General features: G+C 44.1%; 1 pseudogene; it reads right to left on the reverse strand.

Moving 5' to 3' along the window:
• Positions 1–22,296: 22,296 nt before the first annotated feature.
• On the reverse strand, positions 22,297–23,630 carry LOC136309425 (keratin, type I cytoskeletal 18 pseudogene; annotated as a pseudogene).
• Positions 23,631–23,912: the final 282 nt, after the last annotated feature.

The following is a 23,912-nucleotide window of genomic DNA, read 5'->3' on the forward strand; positions in this document are numbered from 1 at the left end:
GGGGGATGAACACACAATATGGTGTAGAGATGTGCTGTAGAATTGGGCACTTGAAACCTGTGTAATTATGTAAACTGGTGTCACCCTAATAAATTCAATAAAAATAAACTGTTAACAGGCATTGTCTTGGAGCAATGATACAATACTTCTCTCTATTTTTTAAATGTTCTACAATAAGAACATATCTAATGGGAAATCTCATCTTTTATTATTTATTTCTAAAAACTGATTATTTCTTTAGAAGTGCATCTATATGGTAAAGACTAAAATCATATAAAAATATATCTGCCTGTGGATAAGTATTAGGAAAAACACAAAAACATAAACTGTTGTTGCATTTAGATCTGAGGACCACAGTGATTTTTATTTCTGCCGTGGTCTTCAAACTGTTGTTTTGTGATCTCTGATCTCTCCCCTCCTACACCTACGCATAACGAGATAATGTTGGGGTTGATCTGAAGATGGCTGACTGCTCTCTCTGCTATGTAGAGACGGTCTCAAGGTAAGAACCAAGTCATGGCCCTGGAAATCATGCACAGTAAATACTCAGAAATGTAAATGAAGGCATTCTTCCACTAATTCTGAATTAAGGTTGGGCCAGGTCATTGAGAACTCCATTGCTGATCACTCTCCAAAAATTTAAAAACATAGGCTTTTTGACTCTCAGAACCTATTACTACCTTGACAGGATCCTCAAGAAGCCAAACCGAGAAAGAAGAATCCCAACTCACATAAACACATTCCTGCGCATAAACACGGGCATTCTCAGATAATGGGGTCAAACAGGTTTGGCCGCACCAAGGACATGACCATCTTAGAAAGTGCTGGCTTTCTCCCTTTGGACCCAGCTAACCAGTAGTAGCTACTTTCTCAATTTCTGAGTAATGAAGGGGGTCAAAGCTTTGCCAACCTAAAGCTGCTTTTGATTTTGAGCTTATGATTAAGAAACAAAAGATTCAGAAAGAACCTTTGACTCCTTCTTTCTTTTTTCCTGCTTAAGAGATACAGATGGGGGGAAAAACAAAAACAAACCTGCTTCAGGAAAGGGAACCTCTACATAATCACCTTAGCGTTAGACAGAAAGACCCCAGCAGAAGCATGATTGCTAGATCCTCACTGTGTCCCACTGTTCCTGGGACGCCTATCAAGAATTTGCCTGGCTGTGTGTTCTGCTCTTCCTCAACTCCCGACAAATTAGTTAGTCTCACTTATGATATCTAAGACCCCGTTTCCCCCACCCACACACTTTTTCTCTCTTGTCCAAAATGTCATATATAGCTAGTGTTGCCTCAGGGCTTTGAAATTTTCGTGCTTATGTGAATTCCTTATGCACGAGTATTAAGAATTAGATTTTTCTCCTGTTAATCTTTCTCTGTTAATTTGATTATTTAGCCCAGCTGGGAAAACTTAGAAGGTAGGAGGGAAAGTCTTCTATTTTTTAGGCCCCACAATCACAGACAGAATTCAAGCACTAGAGACTCCAGAGTGAAGGGCTCTGGAGAAAGACGGAGCTTGGGTTAAGCCAAACTGCAGTTCAATTGACTGAAAGCTCCAAAATATTACCAGCTCTCTGTTTGAAATGCGTCAGCAACGGTTCATTTTTTTTCTTTTTATCAAAACACATTTAGACTGTGGTGAATGACAGCATAAATCTTAAATAGAAAAGATACAGGGGGGGAAAAAGACCACCCGGGTAGAACATAACTGTAAATGTGTCCATATATTTGAATTTTGATCTTATACACAGAAATGCATTTAACCTTCCCAGCAAGATGCTTTCACCAGCTTCCAAAGAAAGTGTTACCAATTAAGCTAAAGAAACTTTAAGAGTCAATTTTAATTACACCAAGAGATGCTCCAATCACTTCCCAGCTCCAGTTGAAGTTTTTACTAGAGATGGCTGGAACCAATTTACGTGCTTTTATGTTGCGTCTAGACTTTAATAAGCGGTTTAAGCATGAAGCAAGCCAATGCCAGCATCCAGCAGGCTGCAGAGTACCCTGCACAGAGAAATACAATAGCCCTCGGGTTCCCGCCCAGGCCCTTCTTGCTATCAGAGCATTTCTCTCTGCTATGTGGTTTCAACAGCAACGGGGTCCCGTCTTTGTGATAAGATGCACGGCCCCTGAACCTACTTCAAGTTTGCCTCTGCCTCCTCATTACCAAATGTCTCATAAGATCCTTCACTCTAGCCTTTCTCTTATCCTTAAGAAGGACTGGGGGAAAGAAAGGTACATGATCTGGAGGCAGGTGCAGAGTGCAGGTGCAGTTACCTCATAGCTGAGTGAACTTGGAGAAGTGAGGCGGCCCCCGCTGAGCCTCTATTCCCACACCTGTAAAATGGGATTCTTGCCTCAAAGGTTTTGTGTGGATGAAACCCAGTACTCTTCTAAGTCGGTCAGGTTGTGTGAGGGCAGCTGAAATGAGGACGCGGGGACCAGGGATCTATTCGAGGGGGTGCTTGCTGTCAGGGGAAACCAGGTTGCTGGGCAGGAAAGGGGAAGAAGCCGAACAAGAGTTGAAATTTCATGCAAATACCCAGGCTCTGCCTGATTCCCTGGGGAGCTCTGGAGCAGAAATTATACCTCCAGGGACTGTTCTGAATTGAGGCAAAGGTGCTGAGTTTTCATAGTCCCACCCCCTGGCAGGCTTTGGCTACAGATGTCAGGTTGGGGCTGGCTTGCAATGCTGACTCCCAGGCCCTCATGGCTCCCAGTGTGGGTGAGGCAGCTCCCAGAGCCAAACTCCTAAAGGTCACAGGTTAAGCTGTTGGTAGAAGCTGGCACAGGCGCACCTGGTCAGTAAAAAGGATCTAGGCAGGGTACCACATGCAGCCCACTTTGCAAACTGTGTTGGGGGAAATGTCAGACCAAGAACAACTACAGCGGGTGCTCAGTTAATGTCATTGCCTTCACTGTCCTTTTGTTATACATAAATCATTTCAGTTCAAGTCACAGAACTTGTCAACGATGGTGAGGACTCACAGTGCTGCTAAAATTTCTGAGTCCTAGATATCTCTCACAAAGTATTGTACATGCATTAGCTAATAACTTACAAAGTATGTTCAGTTGTTATCACCACTGTACAGTTGGTAAAAATGGACAAAGTAAATCGCTTAAACATAACTGGATTGAGAAACCTGTTCCTTTTAACCCCAGAGGCCGGAACCCAAATTCCTACTGGATTATTGCCATCTCTGAAATCTATACATTTAGAGTCAAATGGCAACCGTCTTCACAGGGGCCAAGCGCACACTGGGAAGCACACAACTGACAGGTTTTAGACACCTGGGTGAGACAAGACTCCAAACAACGCCCTATGACAAGGCTTATGTAGCCCACAGGCAGAGTCTGAGACTCTTGAATCTTCCTCACATCTGTCTTATTTTTCTCCTTAATTTCAGAGGTGCCATAGAAAAACTGGCCAACATCAACTTAAAACTGTTTAAGTCTGTGGGGCCCGCATCTCCAGTATTTACCATATAGGGTAGTAACTTATAGGAGGAAGAAGAGGATCTCGTCCCACGACCATCACACGCATTAACTGGAATGTGAACAGTGCCCCCTCTGGAGCTGTCTGGTGCATCTGCTCTGCAGGGGTCTGGTCACCTTCGAGCAGCATGACCAGATTGGTGTGGTTTTCCTCTCTTAATACGGCCCTAGCTGAATGACAACAGATATCTTTGGTCATTACCATATGTTGCGTAATTGCACTCAGACAAAAACAGTCTCACTAACTGCTAAAATTACCATTTGTGGACTTATATTTTCAGGGACTTCTATACACCAGTGCAAAGGTATAAGTGTTAAGTTTTCGACTGTGCCATATGAAATGGCCATTCTGGGACGTTCAAAAATAGTTACATGTCAACAAGTTCACACGGTTCCACCTCACAGGCCCCTGAGAGGAGAAGAAATGAAAGACACCTCTTCAGTTTTATTTGTAAATCTTCGTGGGGTTGTTTTTTTTCCCCAAATGGTGGAATGATGCGCAACATAAGGAAATGGGCAGAGCTGTTTGTTTGTTAAACCCGATGCTGTCTTTCACCAGAGTGGTGGACAAATGACAATGAATAAAACTAGAAGGAAATCGTCCAGAAATTTCAGGCCACCCAAACATTTCAGCTAAACAAGGAGAAAAGGAGATTGATTTGAGTTGCCTCCCATTGGCCGCTTGGAGGTGGTCTTCATTGATGGGTAAAGAGACCAAAGAAAGGTGGGAAAAGAAGAAAGAGAAAGAAATCGTGAGCCTAGCTACCTTCCGTGCTAGAGGGCAAAGGTTGACTGCACTCACAGCCCCTCTCCTCTCCCGCCGGCTACTGCAGCTTAAGACGAATTACACGTATCATTAGAAAGCTGTATTTCAGCTAATCTGTGTAATTATGAAACTTGAAAACTCAAGATTTCAAAGGCGAAATCCCAACTGTTCTACTTTGTCACTAACAAGAGCTATAATCCCTAAACCTTAAGGCTGAGAGTGACAGACCGCTTCTCTTCCAAGGCAAGGCTAGTGGGCTCCCAGGCAGGACCTGCAGAGCAACGAGCAGAGGACTGCGAGGTCTCGTTTGGTGGCATGGAAACCAGTGCCATGAGCTATTGTTTATGTCCATCAGGGACATGGGAGAACTCGTGGTCATGTGTCCCCCACACTTGTCATCCATGATGTAAGCACTAAACCTTCTAGGCCTCAGTTTACTTAGCTGTATAAGAAGAGACTTGGAATATGCCACATCGAAGAATCCCTCCCTGTCTAATACTTTGGGATTTTTTTCTAGTTAGCTGTAAATGTAAATTCTTTCTTGATGTTCTGTCACAGACTCTTGGTTGCCCAAACACTTTATTGCAAAGAAAGCAGCAGCAACCCAATAATAGTCTCCCATTTCTTATTTCTTCACAGTTGGGGTTTTCACTCCGGCCCTCCTCATGCCTCAGCTCAGACCAACTTTATTATGTTGCTCTAATAGTGTAATAACAACAGCTGCCCCACATCATGCTCTTCAAAATGTCCAACATAACCCTTGTCACGCTCCCACCTCTCTGAATTTGCTGTAGAAAATTCAACACAGTGCCACAGGCAAATCTATTATCATCATTCTTGTTATCTGGGAAGTGACCACTTTCAGGTTATAGAAGAAACTAGTTGGGACATGCAAAGAGGCTTCATGTCTCCTAGCCATACAATATTGATTAGCTTCTTCCCCACCAACCTGACAAATCTAATTATGATAGGGTCTTCGAGTTATTGAGTCTCATGAGGCACTAGGTCCTTAGGAACAGAAATTCACTTAAGTCAAGTGTTTTGCATCTGAACGGCATGTGATACATTTAGATCCACCATATGTGAAATCCTGTATCAGTCAAGGTTCCAACAAGTCAGACCTGGCCCACTCAAAGGGTTCATTGATGGAAATTGGAGAAAGGGATTATTTATAAAACTGTGGTCAGAGTTCAGGGAACCAATTAGGAATGGTGACGTCCCCAGGATCAAGCATAAGTGCCATTACCCCGCAGGCTGATGAAGAGCACTGTTGCTAAAATGCTAGAAAAAGTTGTAGCCAAGGTCGGAGGGCTGACGGACAGAGGCTGGGCACTGTCAAAACCATAACCAGGTGATGGGTAATGGGGGGGAGAAGGGATCTCCTTTCAGTGCTTACTATTAGCTAAACCCAACAGGAAGTAAGACAGAAAGGAAACACAAGCAATAATATAGTTTATAGAAGTTGGCCCCCAAGACACAGAGCAGGGCAGAGAAGAACAGAGAATGGATCTGGAGGGGCAAATGGAGATGATCAAGCATAGCCGTCTATTGAACAAAGTAATCATGTTTGATGTCATGTTACCCTGTCCAGTTGGCTACTGACAATGGTTTCAGGGCTGGATCCTGGACTGGAGCCCCCTCTAAGGCATGGGAACTCTGACCATTAGGGGCCTCTTTGTTCAGTGGTAAGCTCACCATTCAATAGAATCCTCTCTGTTGGTGAGGTCTGAATGCAAGACAGGGACAGGGAGAGAGACAGAGTAGGAGACAAGGAAAAGCCACAGAGACAGAGTGGAGACGGGCATACAGAGAGATGAGAAGACAAAAAGAAACTGCCATGAATACGGCAGGGCAGCTGACCAAGGGGCTGCTGTATTCTGCTTGGTGATCGTTTGCCACATTTCCTTAAGTGCCTGTGCCTCAGACGAATCCCTGATCACCAGTGTAACCTGAGCTCGCCTTTGATCCTTACAACCTGACCGGCTCCAAGCAGCAAAACGCCATTACCCTGATTTTACAGTCGAGCTAATTGAGCAAGAAGAATTAAGAATATACCTGAAGTGACACAAAATAAGTACCCACAAAGGAATGCAAATCTGATTCCTTCTGTCACAAGTCCATGGGCTCTCCATGGAGCCACGTTGCTAGCTGCTGCCCAAGACAGAATTGTCTCAATAACAGAATTGAAGGACAGTTTCCCAGTTTCCCCAAGAAAATCCCCAAATGATTGTAGAGGATTTGCTTCCAGTTGATAAATGTCCGTTTTGGGTTTTTTTTGGTCTGGAGCTCACGAGCCTTTTAAGAGCCACACGGAATAATCTGCATTAACTCAAGGACGCTAAGAGCACCATCTCAGGGTTGTTGGCAGATGTTTCAGGCTAAAAAGGCTTTCTGGAATATAAGAGAAAGATATTTCACACCAGTTTTTATTTTCTTTCCTAGATCCCTTGAGACCTGCGTGTGACCGACACACACTTCCACAACAAACAACACTTGAACTTAGGAAGGACAGAAACTATTTCTGTTACATGCACAATAATAAAAAATAGTGCATCTTTTTTTGCTTCAGCTGGTAGGAGTAATAGAACCATACTCAGTGAGCAATGTAACCATAACAAAGCCACCAGAACACTGGTGAGCAGCGGAAGGGTGAGAACTGGGTGGAGATGTCAAGATCGTCATGTTTCTAAGACCTCCTGTCTTACGAAGACTTATATCCTAGAACAGTGTAAGCATGAGCTCTGTAATCGCCAAACGGTCCCTTTATGGTCTTGTCATTAATTTGAGGGGCAGGTTCACTTCCACAGGTCAAGCTTCGCAATGAATGTTGAGAACCTCGTTTAGTGGTGGAAAAATCTCGAGAATGTTTTTCCACATTCAAACCAGGGGCTTCCTTATCACATTCAACAAAATCCTTTAAGTGTGTGTGTGTGTGTGTGTGTGTGTGTGTGTGTGTGTGTGTGTGTGTAAATGTCTTACCAATTTGCCCAGGAAGAATAAATCTTCACAGCCACCTCAAAGGGTTGACAACTTTATTTTCATTGTGTGGAGCTGGGTGGGTCCCCCTGAACTGGGCTTCCTAGAGAGGCCCCGCCCTTCTCCGAACAGTCTCCAGGCCTGCCACTCCAGTGAGTGTGATCAAAGGGGGAATAAAGCTAAAATAACAGATTTGTTTCTTGGCTTCTCTCTTAAATGCGTCTGCGTGTTTAAAGCCCTGTAAGGAAACACTCTGGGGCCCTGGATGTGAGAGAGGCACATCTAAACTTTTTCCCAAGAGGAAATCTCTCACCTCGGTGGGGTAAATTAGCTCATTAAGAGCAGCCAGAAGCAGGCAGGAAACCTGGGAAGTAGGAGCTTTAATTCAAAGCACAGAAAATTATAGATTTCTTTACACATTAGAAAAGCATTTATCTTGGCGAAAAATGAAACGACTTTCCAATGATCAACACATGGTTTAAATCTGCTTTGCTAATTTATATCTATCCACCAGTCTGTCTAGTTGCACAGCTACTGGGAAATTCAATTCCATTCAATCAATTTTTGTTGAAAGCCTACTATGTGCCCATGGCACATTTAGGATTTGCATAAGCACAACAAAGACAGAAGGCAGGTGTCCACCTCCTTGTGCAGAGCACTGCACTTCACTTCTCAACAAACATTTGGAGCGTATTTCTGATATACTGCGCACTGATCTCAGATAGGAATAATGTAAAGAAAATGTTCAGAAGTGCTGTATTCAGCGGAATCAAATGCTAAAATGTATAGAAGGAGAAATGGATCAAGGGGAGGCAACGGATTGAACAAAAGAGGGTGAAGTTCGTCTGGAAGGCTTCCTAACACAGGATCTGAACTGACCCTGAAGGAGGTCAGTGTGGAATAGTAACAAGAGCGGCCTCTAGAAGATCAGGCGTTAGTCTCTGATCTGTTTCTGGGATCTCAGACTACTCCAGCTTTCCAGGCTTTAATTTCCCCCCTTTAGAATAAGTACATTTGGACTTGAATTATTCATTTGTTCACTCATTCATCTATTATTTATTCAGAACCAACTAGCTATTTCAGATGGTGTTGACTTTATAGGATGAAGCCTATGAGCTTGCTTTGACCCAAGGCACAAAAGAAGCCTTGGCTCTCCAGGAAATATTTAGATATGCATGATGCCATGACAACCCCTGTTGTTATCTCCTTTACTCATTAAGGTTGGCTCTAGGGAAACAGGGAGCAGGATAGGTAAACCTTGTTGGGAGTAGAAGCCAAGAAAAATGTAAAATACAGCAATGCCTTGGCATTTACTAGGTTTATGTGCGGTGACCGGATGAGGTGGGGGTGGAAATAAACCTAAACGGTTGGTGACAAGACTCAAAGGCAGTAGAGAGGCTTAGAGGAGAGCTGCAATTTGAAAAAAGTTTTGACTGCTCACTGGAGGCTGGCGTCGTGCCCTGCACGCTGCAGCCAATTGACAAAGGGCCAGAAACAGGGATCAGGAAGCTTAAGACTGTTACTGGTGACTTTATCGACATTGCTTGAGTCTGTTGAACTTCAGATTCTACACTGGTAAAAGAGGGTTGATCAAACGGATATATATCTTTCCCCCTCACATCTCAAAAAGAACTGGGAGAAAGCAATAATAACAATAATAATACTATAGTACACTCAGTATGCTCATTTTCTATCAGTTTTCATTTATTATCTCTGAGCAGAGTCCGTGTGATTCATTTTATTTCAGCATGGTGCCAGCCTCTTTGAAAACAGTAGCACGTGCATTAGGTAATTCAAAATTATTTTGATTGAGGAAATTTATGACAATTTCTCTATTTGAGAAATTTCACAGCAACCCTTGAGTGTAAAACCAATACATCTAATGCTACTTATAAAAACACAATAGAATGGGCACATCTGAATAGAATATGCTTCGCTGGAATAATTTGAACCATAATTAAACATCACACATCATCTGCCATGGTCTGGATTAGACAAAATAAGGAGTGTAAACCTTTGATGAGTTTAAGGCACATGTCCCTCTTGTTTGACACTTCTATGGAGTCTGTTGACACCATTCCTGGATATAAAAGGAATTTTAATCAAACACATGCCCGTTCTAATTTGAGACAAAAACCATGGTGGTTTATAGAAAACTTCCTTTTTGTGCTGACCCGCAACCTAAACAAAAGGTCAAAATCACTCAAGTTGCTTCAAAACCAACTGGTGTGATAGAAGCCAGCAATGTGGGATGGATGGAAGCCCATGCGATGCCTTTGTAAACTGCAGAGCTAAGTAAACACTATGAAAGCCTGCTATTGTTTACTCTGATATCATAGTCAACACTTTGGAATCATTAGCTTCAGGCCCTTGGGTAAAGCTGTTTTTTAAACTCTCTGTTTCACAGTCAAGGTCAACTTTTTCTATAGCCAGCAGATCCATATCCTCCCCTCAGATACACATGTTCAGCTCTCACAAGCATCAACAGGAGGGTCTCCTGAGACCCAGAGGCAGATTGAGGGTTACCTCCCCTTCTCCTCTTTTACCTGAAGATTAAGTGTTAAGGAGTCAGGGTTTGGGCTTATCAGATACTGAAGGCCAAAAACAAGGAATAATATGTTCAAACGGAACTACAGATAATTCCCCAAAATTTTGACCACAGAAATGGGATTAATGACAAAAAATATAATTGTTCCTATATATTTTTATATATCATGTATACATACATATAATTGCTATGACATGTTATCTTCTCTTTAAGTCACCCAACTGAGATACCAAATCCTCTGCTTCAAACATTATCCATTTCTGAAGAATGTATCAGTATAACTTAACAAACCAATTACCGTAATACATGGCTCATGGTTTTCATATTTGTACAAAGATTATATATACATATGATACATAATTTATGAATGTTGGTCTAGAAAACAGGAAACTTCTACTTCAGCCATCCAGCCAGTGACACTAAATAGTGGGGTGACTTTCATGCATCAGCGAAATTCTCTGACACACATTCGCATTTCTTTATCTAAAAAGTGACCCAAAAAAAAGGACTCAATGCTCCAAAATTCCGTGATGTTTTTTTTTTAATTATTTATTTATTTATTTTAGAGAGGAGTGGGGAGATAGAGAGAGAGAGAAGTGGGAGGAGCAGGAAGCATCAATTCCCATATGTGCCTTGACCAGGCAAGCCAGGGTTTTGAACCGGCAACCTTAGTGTTTCCAGGTTGATGCTTTATTCACTCTGCCACCACAGGTCAGGCCAAAATTCCGTGATGTTTAAGAACTAAACGAGAGAATCTAACCACACAAGTCAATAAGCATTGCTGGAGGAAAGTATAAACTTAAAAATGAAACTTCTGGGGCAGTATGATTATCTTCAATTTTGAAAGACAAGACATTAATCATTAACAGTGAACTGCTGGCAAAGAGAGATAAATTAAGTAAGTACTAAGGTGACTTTCTGGCCTGTTCCTAAGGTGCAGCCCCAAGCAGCTAGACTGCTCCAACATGCATCCTATAAATTAACTGAATGTGGGACCAAGGCCAGCCAAACCTGAACTGCCTGGGATTGGGGAAAGGAGAAAGCAAACAAACACTGCACGTCTAGGAAAGTCCCCAAGGCCAGGACCTGCACGCTAGGCACTGTGATAAGATGATAAATACTACAGTCGTGGCAACTCTTCATTTTCAACAGACTGGATTTATCTGCAAGTCATACAGGAAGTATACTCTGCACAAAAGATTGGTGGTGTCTTACCCAACCCACAGAAGCCTCTTAAACAAAGAACACCCCTCCCCCCCCTCCGACTTACAGGAGTTATAGAATCATGTCAGAGCCCACAGGCTCTATGTAAAAATGCTTCCAAGTATACCACACCACACCAGTCTCGCGCACATACACACTAGGTACGCAGTTTCTTTTATTCTCAGACACATGGTTAAAATGGGGACTAATTGTTTAGCTATCCCGGATATCCTCGATGAACCCTAGTAGCAATGACTTTTTCCATGGAAGTGAAAATTCGGTGGATTGGTCAAGATCACCTGCCCAACCGCGGCAGTCATCAATCAATTGGTCAACCTCAAAAAAAAAAGTATGTGGAATAAAGAAAGTCAGACACAAAAAAATATGTACTCCATGAATCCAAGTGTATGAAGTTCTAAACCAGGCAAAATGAATCCTCGGTGACATAAATCAAAGTAGTTGGTTTTGGCAAAGGCAAGAGGACTATCTGATAAGGAGCCCAAAGGAACTTTTTGGAGTAATGGAAATGTTCTGTGGGTTACATATGTGTATGAATTTGTCAAAAATGATTAAACTCACACTGAAGATCTGTGCCTTTTACTGTAAGTAATTTAAACATCAATTGAAATATATGGGAAAATATAAATAGATGAGCCCGGGGAGGGAGATGATGACATAAAGATGAAAATGACAATACTCCAATCCTCAAGGACTTTCCAATGACGGGGGAAACACTATCTATCTGAGAATGTCGAAGAGCGTGGGGAAGAAAGTTCAACATTGCTGAACACATTTTGTAGCATATATGTGGCCTCTCTTTTTTAACCCCTGGTGACTAAAAAATATTTTTTAAAAATCAGTTGACTGGGCAATTCTCAGTCTAAATTAGCTGTCAGGATATCCACCAGACAATGAACATCAAGATTACAAACTTCAACATCACTGTTTTGGTGTAGACCACTTTACAGATCTGTCTCAGGGGCTTCAAGTTTTCCGATTATTCATTGCGCTGAGGTCCTAAAGCCCCATTAATCTTTTCCGTAAGACATAATCTGAACGAGGCCTGAGGACCATGAAAATATCTGCCCCCTGCCCCACCCTGGTCCTGTATCCAAAATGCCCACGTCACAAATTTCTTTTGCATTAAAGTAGAAATGGGACTCAGTCTTACCCCACATCTTACCCACAGCCTATCTCTAACCCATAATATTTGAAAACTTGGTCTTTCCTTTGAAGAGATTCTCCCTCAAGAGATACGTTTTCTATTCTCCCATGAGCCTTCCAGCTTCACTTCCTTCATCCCTAAAAACACACCTCATCTGATAACTTCTTTCCTGTCCAGAGACTAAATCTAAGACTAAGAGATGACCCAAAATCCTGGAGCTTAAGAAGGAGGACTAGAGCACACTCCCACCTGGAGATGAGGCAGGAGAAACCAAACAGAGGCCTAAAATACTCTAATTCTGCCTGACCTGTGATGGTGCAGTGGATAAAGCATCAACCCAGAATGCTGAGGTTGCCGGTTTGAAATCCCGGGTGTTGCAGTAATATAATGTTATAGTAATTAAATATATAGAAAAATATGGAGGGTATATAGAAATAATTAGGATATAATATGAGATAAAAAGTCCCCCTTTTCACTAAGAGGCTTCAAAGGCATTTTATGATTCAGGCCAAGTGTTCAGAGAGATTTTGTAAATATGATTCTTATACTTGTGTGTGATTTACACCAGCTCAAGATGGCCGATCATATTCCTGCTTAGGAAGGGCTGTTATATTGTAAATAGAGAGATTTTCGTACTTAGAAGGTTTTGAATGGAAGAAGGAAGGAGACTGGGATCCCCTCCCTTCCCCACACCTGTGAGGAAGAAGATAAACAGCCAGGAATGCAGGAGGGGAGAGGAGATCTGAGAAGCCTTTCCTCTCCCCTTTCTTTCTCCTTAATGGGCGATTTACAAACGCTTATCCTTGGGTATCGTCTAGCCCCCTCCCATCCTGAAATCCTGTGATGGACATAGGTACCAGGAGATCCTTGTTCTGTAAAGGGTTTATAAGATGTAAGAAATCTAATTTCAGGAAGCACGTCTCTTTGGAGCCACAGGTCCTGCGTGTTCTGCCGGCTTTAATAAATTCTCTTTTTCCTCTTATACAGTTGTCTGAGCGTCTATCCTCCATTGGACTGCTTTCCTGCAACAATATTAAGAGCAATTAAGGAAATTAAAAATTACGCCATCCGGATAGGAATTAATCTAGTGTGTACAGCTATGATAGGCAGACTCTGCCTTTCGCACAGGGCCCAGTTAGTGTGTGTGAAGTTATATATACGTAAGAAGTGACTTGATGTCATAACTCTGTTAGGTTAATATAAACAAGACGCTTCCCTAGGAACACCTTAAAAGTGGCTTGATGTAATATTTCAATAGATTAACATAAAAAGGGCTCCCTGTGAGGAATGCCCAAAAAGATGGTTTGAGGGGATAATCCTGTAGACCAGGGGTCTCAAACTCGAGGCCCGCAGGTCGCATGCGGCCCGCCGAACAATTTTGTGCAGCCCGCAGACTAATCCACAAAGTTCAAAATATTTTGGATAAAATTAAGTAAGCCTAGGGGCCTACTTGTATTTTTCATTTCTCTAGCATCCTAGCTAGATACTAGCTTAGTTAATAGCAGATGTGATGCGAACTACAGTTCCTGGTCATTTTGTGACACTGAGTAAACTGCATGTACGATTGTGCTTGTTGTACTGATTTTTTTTTGTTTTCAACTGCAGTGAGAAAAGTGTTGCGTAACAGTTGCCTTTTGTAGACCTAGTGCGGCTCGCCGAACTTGCTCTGCGGCCCACATGCTGAGTTGAGTTTGAGACCCCTGCTGTAGACTGACACCTGTTAAAAGGCATAGGCCAGAAAAGGTACTGGAGCCGAGGGGCTCCCCCGCTGCAGTAGTCACCCAGACTCCAATGTTGAACATGGACAGTCTCCAGGCCGCCGCTCTGACCAAGAACAGCCACGAGGAACACACCGATGGGGCCCCATTAAGCTGTACCCAGGCAAGCAATAGGATTTGAGAGTAATAAACTGCCTGTGTGATTCTTGCAACTAACTTGTATGCCGGTCATGTCTTTCCTTTAATGGCAGTTGGTGTCGGCACTGATAAGTAGAATCCTCAGAGCTGCCTCAAGAGGAGTCTCAAAGAGGCTGCCAGCACTGCTGTTAAGCAGGAGTGTCCGACTGCACGGGGAGGAAGAATTGGTGACGCCTGATCGACGTCGAGCTTGCCCTCTACTGGGACACCGGGCTTGCCTGGTCAAGGCGTATCTGAGAAGCAATCAATGAACAACTAAAGAGAAGCTACTTCGAGTCGATGCTTCTCTCTCTCTCCTCTTTCTCTAAAAATTAATAATTAAAGTCTTAAAAAAACACTCTAATTCCTAAACTTTTAGGTTGTTCTTCTGCAGCCATTGTCTGTTCACCATAAAAACACCCCTATTTGAACTGTTCAGAGTCACTGAGCACCCAGTCAAGCCACCTCCCTCATTCCCCGCACAGGTCACCCTGTCTTGATGCATACATAGCAACAAACCAGCCTGACCCACACAAACAAACACACTCCAGCCCAACAAAAGATCCTAAAACTTTTCAAAAATAAGAAATCACAAGCACTGCGAGACAGAGTGCTGTATTTACTCTTTTTCTTGAAACAAAGTCAAACCTGAGAACAAATGCACCTGTGAGTTCCTATCTCTGTTGAGGTCACCAGAAATCCCTCCTCTTTATTTGCAAACAGTTCAGCAGCTACTGGAGGAAGTGGGCCAATAAACGTTTTCAAACCAAGATTAATGGCTGATTTGTCATCTGGGAAGGAAAGATGAGCCTGCAGCCTCCAAGAGGAAGCAAACGGAGCCGTGGGGGCAGCTGATTTATGGGGTTGCGAGCAGGCTAATTAGAGCCTCATGGAGGGAGATAAGAGGGACCAAAGGCACTTGGAAACAGCAAAGTGAAAGGTGAGGGCGCAGCGAGGACAGAGAGCAAGCAGCGAGAGGGAGGGGGAGGGCTGCAGGAATGAGCCCCGGAAGCAGAGCAGAGAGACCGCCAGCAGTGTACGGACCAGCCTTCGGCCTCCGCTGGAGCTGCTTTTCAGCCTATTGATTTCAAGCTGTTTATTAAGAAACAAAAGACCCAGAAAGAACATTTGACCCTCCCCACTTTCCTGCCCAAGAGATGCAGACGGAGAAACCTGCTTCAGGAAAAAGAGTTTAGGATGCTGCCTTAGCCTAATTTGAATTAAGTATGGTAAACAAGAGGGCTTCAGGCAGGTGCCTGTTAGCTAGATACCCCCTGTGTCCCATTGTTTCTGAGTCACCATGCAAGGATGCGCCTACTACTGTTCTTCAACTAAGTCACCTGTTAATCGCCTGTTCTCACTTCTGAAATCTGACAACCCCAATATCCCCTTTCTCCTTTGTCTAAAATGTTATCTATACCCAATGCTGCCTCACTGTCTTGGGAATTTTCATAGATTTATAAATCTTTCTGAATTCCCCATGTCCATGTATGAAACTTTTATTTTTCTCCTGTTAATCTGACTCTGTGAATATGGTTATTAGCCCAGCAATGAGAGACTGGAAGCTGGGAGGAAAAGTATTATTATTATTAGCCCCACAATGGGTTCCAAGAAAATTGCACATCTAGAAAGTTCCTAGAAGCCACAAAGAAAAGGCCCATCTTCCTGAACCTCAGACAGTGTCTGAAAACTAAGTCCTTGAGGCTTGATTTTGAACAGCTTACCAGTCCCCAAGTGGCCAGCCTGCCCCAGGCTTTCCAGCACGCCCTCCGTTTTCTGCCTATCTCAGGGACCCTGTCAAACAGCTTGCTCAGCAGTCCAATAGGTTAGTCTGTGGTCGCCCAAGACGACCATCACTTGGGAGGTCTGCCCTCACACCAGCCATGTTTGTGTCGGAGACACAGTGGGGCTGAATCCAGGCTTGAGAAGAACCACAACAAGGAGGGGAGACCCTCCAGGCAATGCACTCCCGAGAGCAGCCCCGACTAGAGAGTGCTGGGTGGTCACTGCACAAGACAGAGCCCCGTCAGGGCAGGGCCTCAGGGGGTTGGGACACTGGGTGTGTCTGGAGAGGAGGGCTGGTGATGAGGTCAGGACAATGGACAACCTGCCGTTTCCTCTTCTCAGGACAGCTGAGCACCATTTGCTCTGCGTGTGTGTGTGTGCATGTGTGTGTGTGCATGTGTGTGTGTGTGTGTGTGTGTGTGTGTGTGTGAGCACGTCTTCCTGGAGTGTTCAAACTCTTCTAGCCTCAAATGTTAAACCCAGGGACCTGGAGTCTTTGTCCCTCTCTCATTTTATAAATGGGAGCAAAGCGAAGGCAGAGAGAAAGAAGGAGGGAAAGACAAGTAGAAAGGAGCGATGTAGGGCAGGAGGAAGAGAGAAAGAAGCCAGAGAGAAAAGAAGGAAGAGGGTAGGAGGGAGGAAGAAAGAGAGGAAGTAAGAGAGGAAGCAGAGACAGGCAGAGGGAAAGACAGAGAGTGAAGGAAAGCGAGCAGGCAGCTGGCGTACAATAGGTAAGGGTCTTTTCTCTCATTTTCCCCGTCTTCTAATAAATCACTGGAGCAGCCAGTGACAGCTCTCTGTTATCCCTAAATGCGCGAGCAAACAGCTTTTCTTTGAGACTATTCAAGGGGCTGCCCGGGTGGCTGGATCTGGCCAGGCCACGTGGGCCTCAGCCTGCCCCCCCTAAAATTCAGCTAGAAGAGCGAGCAAGTCAGTATTCATTGCAAGAGCGACCACAACACAATGAAATGGTAATGAGCTGGCCCACAAAAGAGGCAGGCCAGATAATCAGCATTTAAGGAGGTTCTGGGCACACGAGGCTGCCAGAGCGTGAGCAGGCAGCCCAGGCATATGGGCCCCCACCTGGGGTCCTGCCCTCAGCCCCCTCCATCTGGGGGCATTGGCAAGGGTCTGGCTGGACACCAAGGGAATCTTGCCAGGCCCTCCTTCTCACGCTACCCTTTCCATGTGGCTATTTGGGGACCCAAAGCATCTAAAATGTGATGAGAACAGAAAACCAGGTCATAGCTCCAGCTTCTCTGCCTGCTTTTAGGTACTAAGGATGAAGGCCGGTGTAAGGCCAGTGGCCACTGCCATCATGAGATGGTAAGGAAACAGTGGAGCCAAAAAATGGTGGGCAGTCCCTTTATTAAAGTCTCGCACCAGCCAACGAGTAAACACACAGGGCATTCAAGACTCACAAAGCCCTGGCGCATTCTCTGGTTTCACAACCAGGAGAATCTTCTCCGGTACCTCGATCGAAGTCCTCACCAGTCTCAGCAGAGCTCACAAAGCCCCTTGGATCTGGTTCCCCATCTGCCAACATGGTTTCTTCTTCAGCATTCTGCATTCTCTCTTCTCTCACTCTGCAAACATGGCTTCTTTCTCTTTGTCCTGCTCTCTCTTTTCAAACCTTTCTGGCAGGAAAACATCTTCTCCAGCAAACATTAGCAAAAACAATGGCCCTTCCCAAGCAGGAAGGTAATTTGCAATTTCACAAGCCACATATACCTGGCACTGCCCAGCCCCCCATGCAAACTATAAGCGAGCAAACATAAAAATCATATTTTACGAATTTATTTGACCAACAGCCGGCAAATGGGAAAATCAAAAATCCTGCAGCTGTCCTTGACAGATGTGCTAAGTGCTCTCAGGGCCTGAGTAGGCCAGGACACCTGAGCAGGAAGTTACCAAAGTAACAAGAACTGAGGGGTTCAGTTAGATAGTGGGCATTTATATATGTCAGTAGCTTCAAATACACAAAGGAATTTATTTGTTTTAGAAGATTTCACTTAATACACCTTTCTTATCAGTCAGGCATTTTGATCTCCCCCAAAAAAGCTAGACTCTAAGAAGGTGGCAGGTAAGATTAAGCCATCAGAGGAATGGCCATATGTGAGCTGCATGTAGATGACCATACTATGGACTTGGTCTAAGTGATTGGTTTCCAATTTGATTTCAACTGTGTTTTCTACCCATATCTGTTTTTATTATTGACCCATACTTAAACAGGCATAATTATCAACTGTTCTGATATTTAGAGAGTAAATCTGTCGTCGTCATCAAAATCATTGTCATTTTTACGGATTACCTAGTGATTGCAAAAATTAATTTAGGTGACCTACAAAAATTCATGCCAAAAGGAAGGTGACATACAATTTAAAATAAGGGGTGATGGCAAAATAAGGGTATGAGACAAAATAAAGCCCAAGGTCTAACTTCCTTGCACAGCTAAACTAGGACTTGGTTCTTAACTTTCTAGCAACCAGCTCAAAGAGAGAAACATAGACACATAACATTTTTAGTCAGTGCATCTTAACCCAACCCCAAACACTTGTGAATGTGGCCTGGGGATGGGGGGCTCAGACAGCTGTATATTTAAAGCTCCCCTATGAGATAAAAACAGAGTATTGCTCAGGAGATGATCCCTCATGATGCTCATAGGAAGAACATTGTGTTATATGGGGCAAAAACAACCTTTCAGCAACCCGTTTAGAGTAAAAGCAGTAAGACTGATATAGGAAGACATGAATAAAGCCCATGGAACACACAGGAGAGGGAGGAGGAAAGGAGGATACTCCAGGGAAAAGAAACAGCACGAGGAAAGGAAAAGAAACACACAGTGAGTCATGAAATGTTTAGAGGTTGGCCAGAACATAGACACGTGTGGAGGGGATTCAGCATGTTGACAAAAAGGGGGATTGTTAGGAATCCTGAAAGCCCTGCTCGGGCAATGAGGTGCAGAGCATCAGGGGTCCAGCTGCCTGGGTCTGAATCCAAGCTTCACCATTTACAAGCATGTGAGAAGTCAGCCATGTTGCTTACCTTAATGGGCCTCAGTTTCCCCATCTATAAAGAGGGAGCGAGAAGAATGCCTACCTTGTAGAAATAAATGAGACGTTCTATGTAAAGTACTGAACATAGTATCTGATACTATTATTGTTATCATCGTTATTGCTGGTGCAACTTTCTACATAATGAGAACAAGAGTATAAAATGTTTAAGGAATGACTTCTAGATGTATTGAGTCTTTTCATGTATTATCTTTTTTTATTTAAGTATAGTCGGCATATAATCTTATATTGGTGTTATTTGTTTCATGTATATATGATAATATAGTGATTCAACTTCTTCATGCCTTATAATATGATCACTCCCCTATTTTAGTAATCATCTGGCATGGTGTGAACATATCACAATATTATTGATTATACTCCCCTCCCTCTTTTCACCTTTTCCCTTCCCCCTTCCTGCTGATAACCATCTTTTTGGTCTCTGTTTCTAGATCTGTTTTTGTTGGTTTTGTTTAGTTTTAGATTCCCAAATAAGTGAAACCATACAGCATTTGTCTTTCTCTGCCTGACTTCCTTCACTCACATAATACCCTCTAAATCCATCCATATTGTCAAATATAGCAAGTATTCTTGACCTTGCCGGTTGGTCAGTAGTTAGAGCATTGTCTCGATAGGCCAAGATTGTAGATTCAATCTCCAGTCAGGGCACATGTAAGACTCAACCAGGGAATGCATGGGTGGGTGGAACAACATATCATGTTTCTCTCTTTGTCTCCCTCTCTTTTCTTCTCTCCCTCCCTCCTTCCTTTCCTCTCTGTCTCTAAAAAACAATAAAAAATTAATAGTTATTAAAATAGTTTTTTATTGCTGTGTAATATTTATATATATGAATATATATGTGATATATATCACAATTTTATCTACCCACCTATCAACGGACACATTTAATTTTGTAACAACCCAGTTGAATAGACATTATTATTTTATCTTCAACAAGCCAATTGACTCTCAGCATAGTTAAGTACCATGTTTGTGCAGCAAGAAAGTGAGCAACCTGCAATTCAAACCCTGAATCTGTAAAAGACTCTAATGATAAACTGAGGCCCATTTACAGTAAAGGGAATCAAGCTTAGATTTCAGACACCCTGCTTCACCTGCTCAGGCCCCTCTAACACTCTGAAGCTAATTTTGCATTTACATTTTCATATTCTTCTTTCTTAGAGAGAGCCCCTAAACCTGTGTAAGTTTAGAATCTACCTCAGTGATAACATATGAATGGCTTGGTATGATTGGAACTGTGTTCTAAAAAAATGAACAAGGATGGCCAAGGATCAAGTAATAGGAGAAAGGCCAGGAGAAAACGTGTTTTGTGGGTCAAGATAAAGAGTTAAACATTAACAACTTTGATTTGACGTCTCCACCACAGAGCAGCCAGGTGGAGATATTGTAGATATTTAGAAATAGGGGTCAGGAGAGCAGGCAGGGCAAGATATAGACCAGGACCCATGGGGTAGATGATGACTGACTGACACTAAGGGAGAAAGTCTTACCCAAAAAGATTGTTCTAGAACTATGCTGTTCATCCCATATGGGAGCCACCAGCCACATGTGACTATTTAAATTTAGTTAACTGTAAAATTCAGTTCCTTGGGCTAATAGGTATGGTAGTGGGCAGCGTGGACATAGACCATTGCCACCATCTCAGAAAGTTCTGTTGGGCACACTGGTCCAGAAAGTCAGAAGATGTGAAGGGACAAAGTCACGGGGAAACATCTAAGGGATAAATGACAGAAGACAGTGTATGAAACTGGGGAAAGTGACCTGTAGAATTGGGTGGACGACCAGGAGACGGAGACCCCAGCAAAGAGAATTTCAAAGGAAGAGTTTATTCACCAGCTCAGCTGTGAGCAAAGGGAACAACACACTTCCAGGACAGAAATAACACATGCCTAAAGCAGCTGCCTCCAGACCCTCTATTTTAGTCCATTCAGGTTGCTATAAAAAAAAATACCACCACCTGGGTGGCATCTGAACAACAAAAAGATATTGCCCACAGTTTGGGTGGCTAAAAGTCTGAGGTCAGGGGCCAGCATGGTCAGGTGAGGGCCCTCTTCTGGGTCACACACATCTCCTTGTGTCCTCACATGGCAGAAGGGGCTAGAGAGCTCTCTGGGGCTTCCTTTATAAGTGCATTGATCTCATTCATGAGGGCTTCACCATCATGACCCAAGCACTCCCAAAGGCCTTACTTCTAACATCACATTGCATTAGGAACCCAACATGTGAATTTCAAGGAACACAAATTTTCGTGTTTTTTGTTTGTTTGTTTGTTTGTTTTTTTCTTAAATGACAAGCAGGGAGGCAGAGAGACAGACTCTTGCATGTGCCCTGACCAGGATTCACCCGGCAAGAGCCCTACCGGGCAATGTCCTGACCATGTGGGGCCACTGCTCCATTGCTTAGCAACCAAGTTATTTTAGCACCTGAGATAAGGCCATAGAGCCATCCTCAGTGTCTGGGGCCAACTTGCTCCAACTGAACTATAGCTACAGGAGAGTGAGAGAGAGATAAAGAGAGAGAAAGGAGAGGGGGAGAGGGGGAGAAGCATATGATCACTTCTTCTGTGTGCCCTGACTGGGAATCAAACCCGGGACATCCATATGCCAGGCCCACACTCTACTCCTGACCCAACTGGCCAGGGCCAGAGAAACACAAATCTTTAGACCAGAGCACCCTGCATCGGTGTTCTCCTGAAGACCATGAAAAGGAGTTTTCTTACAGCCACAAACAACACACCCTGAACTTGGCCCTGCCCAGAAAGGAAACCTTGAGAAGGACAAAGGACAGCTGTAGTTAGAGAAGCAAATGCCCAGAGGCCGTCTTTCACTCCCTCCCCTGAACAGAAGCCTTTAAAATTGCACTGCAAGGGACAAGGCACAAGCCTGCCCATGCCAACACACACCTCCCAACAGGTGGCTGCCTGCAGACGTACGCAACTTCCTGTTTGCTTGTGCAATTACCTGCAGTTCACATAAGAATGCATGTTCTGAGCACAGCCTTTTCTGGCCCACACATGTATGTGCATATTTTGAAGGTGCAAATGAGACACCAAGCATAGTTTTTAATGTAGCCCTGAGGGGTACATTATTCTGATCAGCACTAACACAGGCCTCCTACATTAAGGCGTCAACTTTAGGACTCACTATTAGAAGCAACAGTGTTAAACAAGCAAACAAATCCAGTCTCCCCTGCAGCTCAAAGCTTCTCGGTTGCCCTTCACTCCTCTCTCCTCCTATTAAAGTCCCACTGCCTCCAAAGCTGCCGCCTCGTCCAAAACTGTCCCCAAATCTCCCCCAGACTCCAGCTTCACATCCCAGGTATTTACACAGGGATCTGGTCTGTCTCCCCTTCCCAATTATAACCTTGTCTTTCAAAACTTTGTCTGCCCCACAGTCACAGTGTCGTGCAACATATTTTAATGTTCAGTGATCTCTGAACTTTGTACTGGCCATCTGGTCCCCAAGGGGTCCCCTTCTGCTGCCTCAGAACTTTGGTGCCATCGACCTCAGTCATCACTTTGCCATCCACAATCCTGCAGGTGGTGGTCTTTTGGATGGATTGCATGAGGTGGCTGTTGTCCAGAGCGTTACCAACATCGAAGTCCTTCCCTTCTTCCAGCAGGACGTGGTAGGTGGCGATCTCAGCCTCCAGCTTGACCTTGATGTTCAGCGGGGCCTCGTACTCCTGGGCCTGATGCTGCCCCTCTGCCTGGGTCTGGCCAGCTGACTTCAGATGCATCAGGATCCTGTTGAGCTGTTCTGTCTGCATGCCATTGCTCACCTCTACCTCCCTCCGGCTGTCCTCCAAACTGGCTTTCAGATTTCTAACAGAGGTCAGGTCTGTCTTCAAGGACTGGACTGTGTGTCTCAACAGCTCCTGTCTCAGCAGTTTGTGAGTTGACCTCTATGGTGCTCTCCTTAATCTGCTGAGAGCAGTGCTTCCCCAGATCCTCTTGGTTCTTCCAAGCCAGCTTGTCATACTGGGCCATGATGTCCACCATGATCTTGCTGAGGTCCTAGATTTGGGGGCATCCACTCCATGGTCAACCCAAAGTTGGCAATCTGGTTTTATAGACCACTTCCTTCTTCCTCTTGGTTCTTCTTCATGAAAAGCAGCTCCTTCCTGAGAGCCTCAATTTCTGTCTTCAGCTGCAGCCAAGTAATATTGATGTCATCAGTGAACTTTCAGACCCATTGATGTGACCTCCACAGACTGGCACATAGCCAGCTGTCTCATACTTGTCTCTGAAGTCATTAGCAGCAAGATGGCATTGTCAATATGCAGAATGAATGCAGACATTTTCCACAAAACTTGCAAAGATATGAGCCCTTTGGTCTTCAATGGTCTTGAAATAATGCCCCCAGTCTCTGACCTGGGGTTCCTTTTTCTCCAGGCATCCCTGGATTTAATTTTCCAGTCTCCAGTTATCACCTCCACACTTCTTATTGTCCCCAGATAGGGGACCAGGTGGTCATTCAGGCATCATATGGTCTCCTTCTCACTCTGGATGGCCCCCATCCCCACCACACCCCCAGCAATTCCTGTGGCCAGGACCCCAGCACACAGACACCCTACACACTGGCAGAGCAGGATTCAGCAGGCCAAGCCCCTGACTCTCGCATAAACACTGGTCAGGCTGTTGGCTGGCTGGCACAGTGTCTGGGCGACTGCAGGGAGCCCGGGGTCTAGTCGTTTGTGGAGGACCTGGAACGGGTGCTGACACTCATGTTGTTTGGGAAGAAGGTGAGAGGCCAGGAGTCAGGTTCAAGCTTCAGTCATTAAGGTTTTAAAGCGTGTTGAGTGCACCTTCTCCTGGAATGCCACAGCCTGTAACAGTAGCAGACAGCTAGGTGTCCCGCAAACCATTTTCCCTTGTCCTCCTAACACAACTGGACCACATTTTCCAACTTCCCTTGTCATTTGATTGGGCCATGTCACCAGTTTCTTGCCCTCAGAAAGAAAACAGAGCAATAAGCACGACACCTCCACGTGGGGATGATAAAGAGCAG

Source organism: Saccopteryx bilineata, chromosome 6, assembly GCF_036850765.1.
Source record: "Saccopteryx bilineata isolate mSacBil1 chromosome 6, mSacBil1_pri_phased_curated, whole genome shotgun sequence".
Taxonomy (NCBI): domain Eukaryota; kingdom Metazoa; phylum Chordata; class Mammalia; order Chiroptera; family Emballonuridae; genus Saccopteryx; species Saccopteryx bilineata.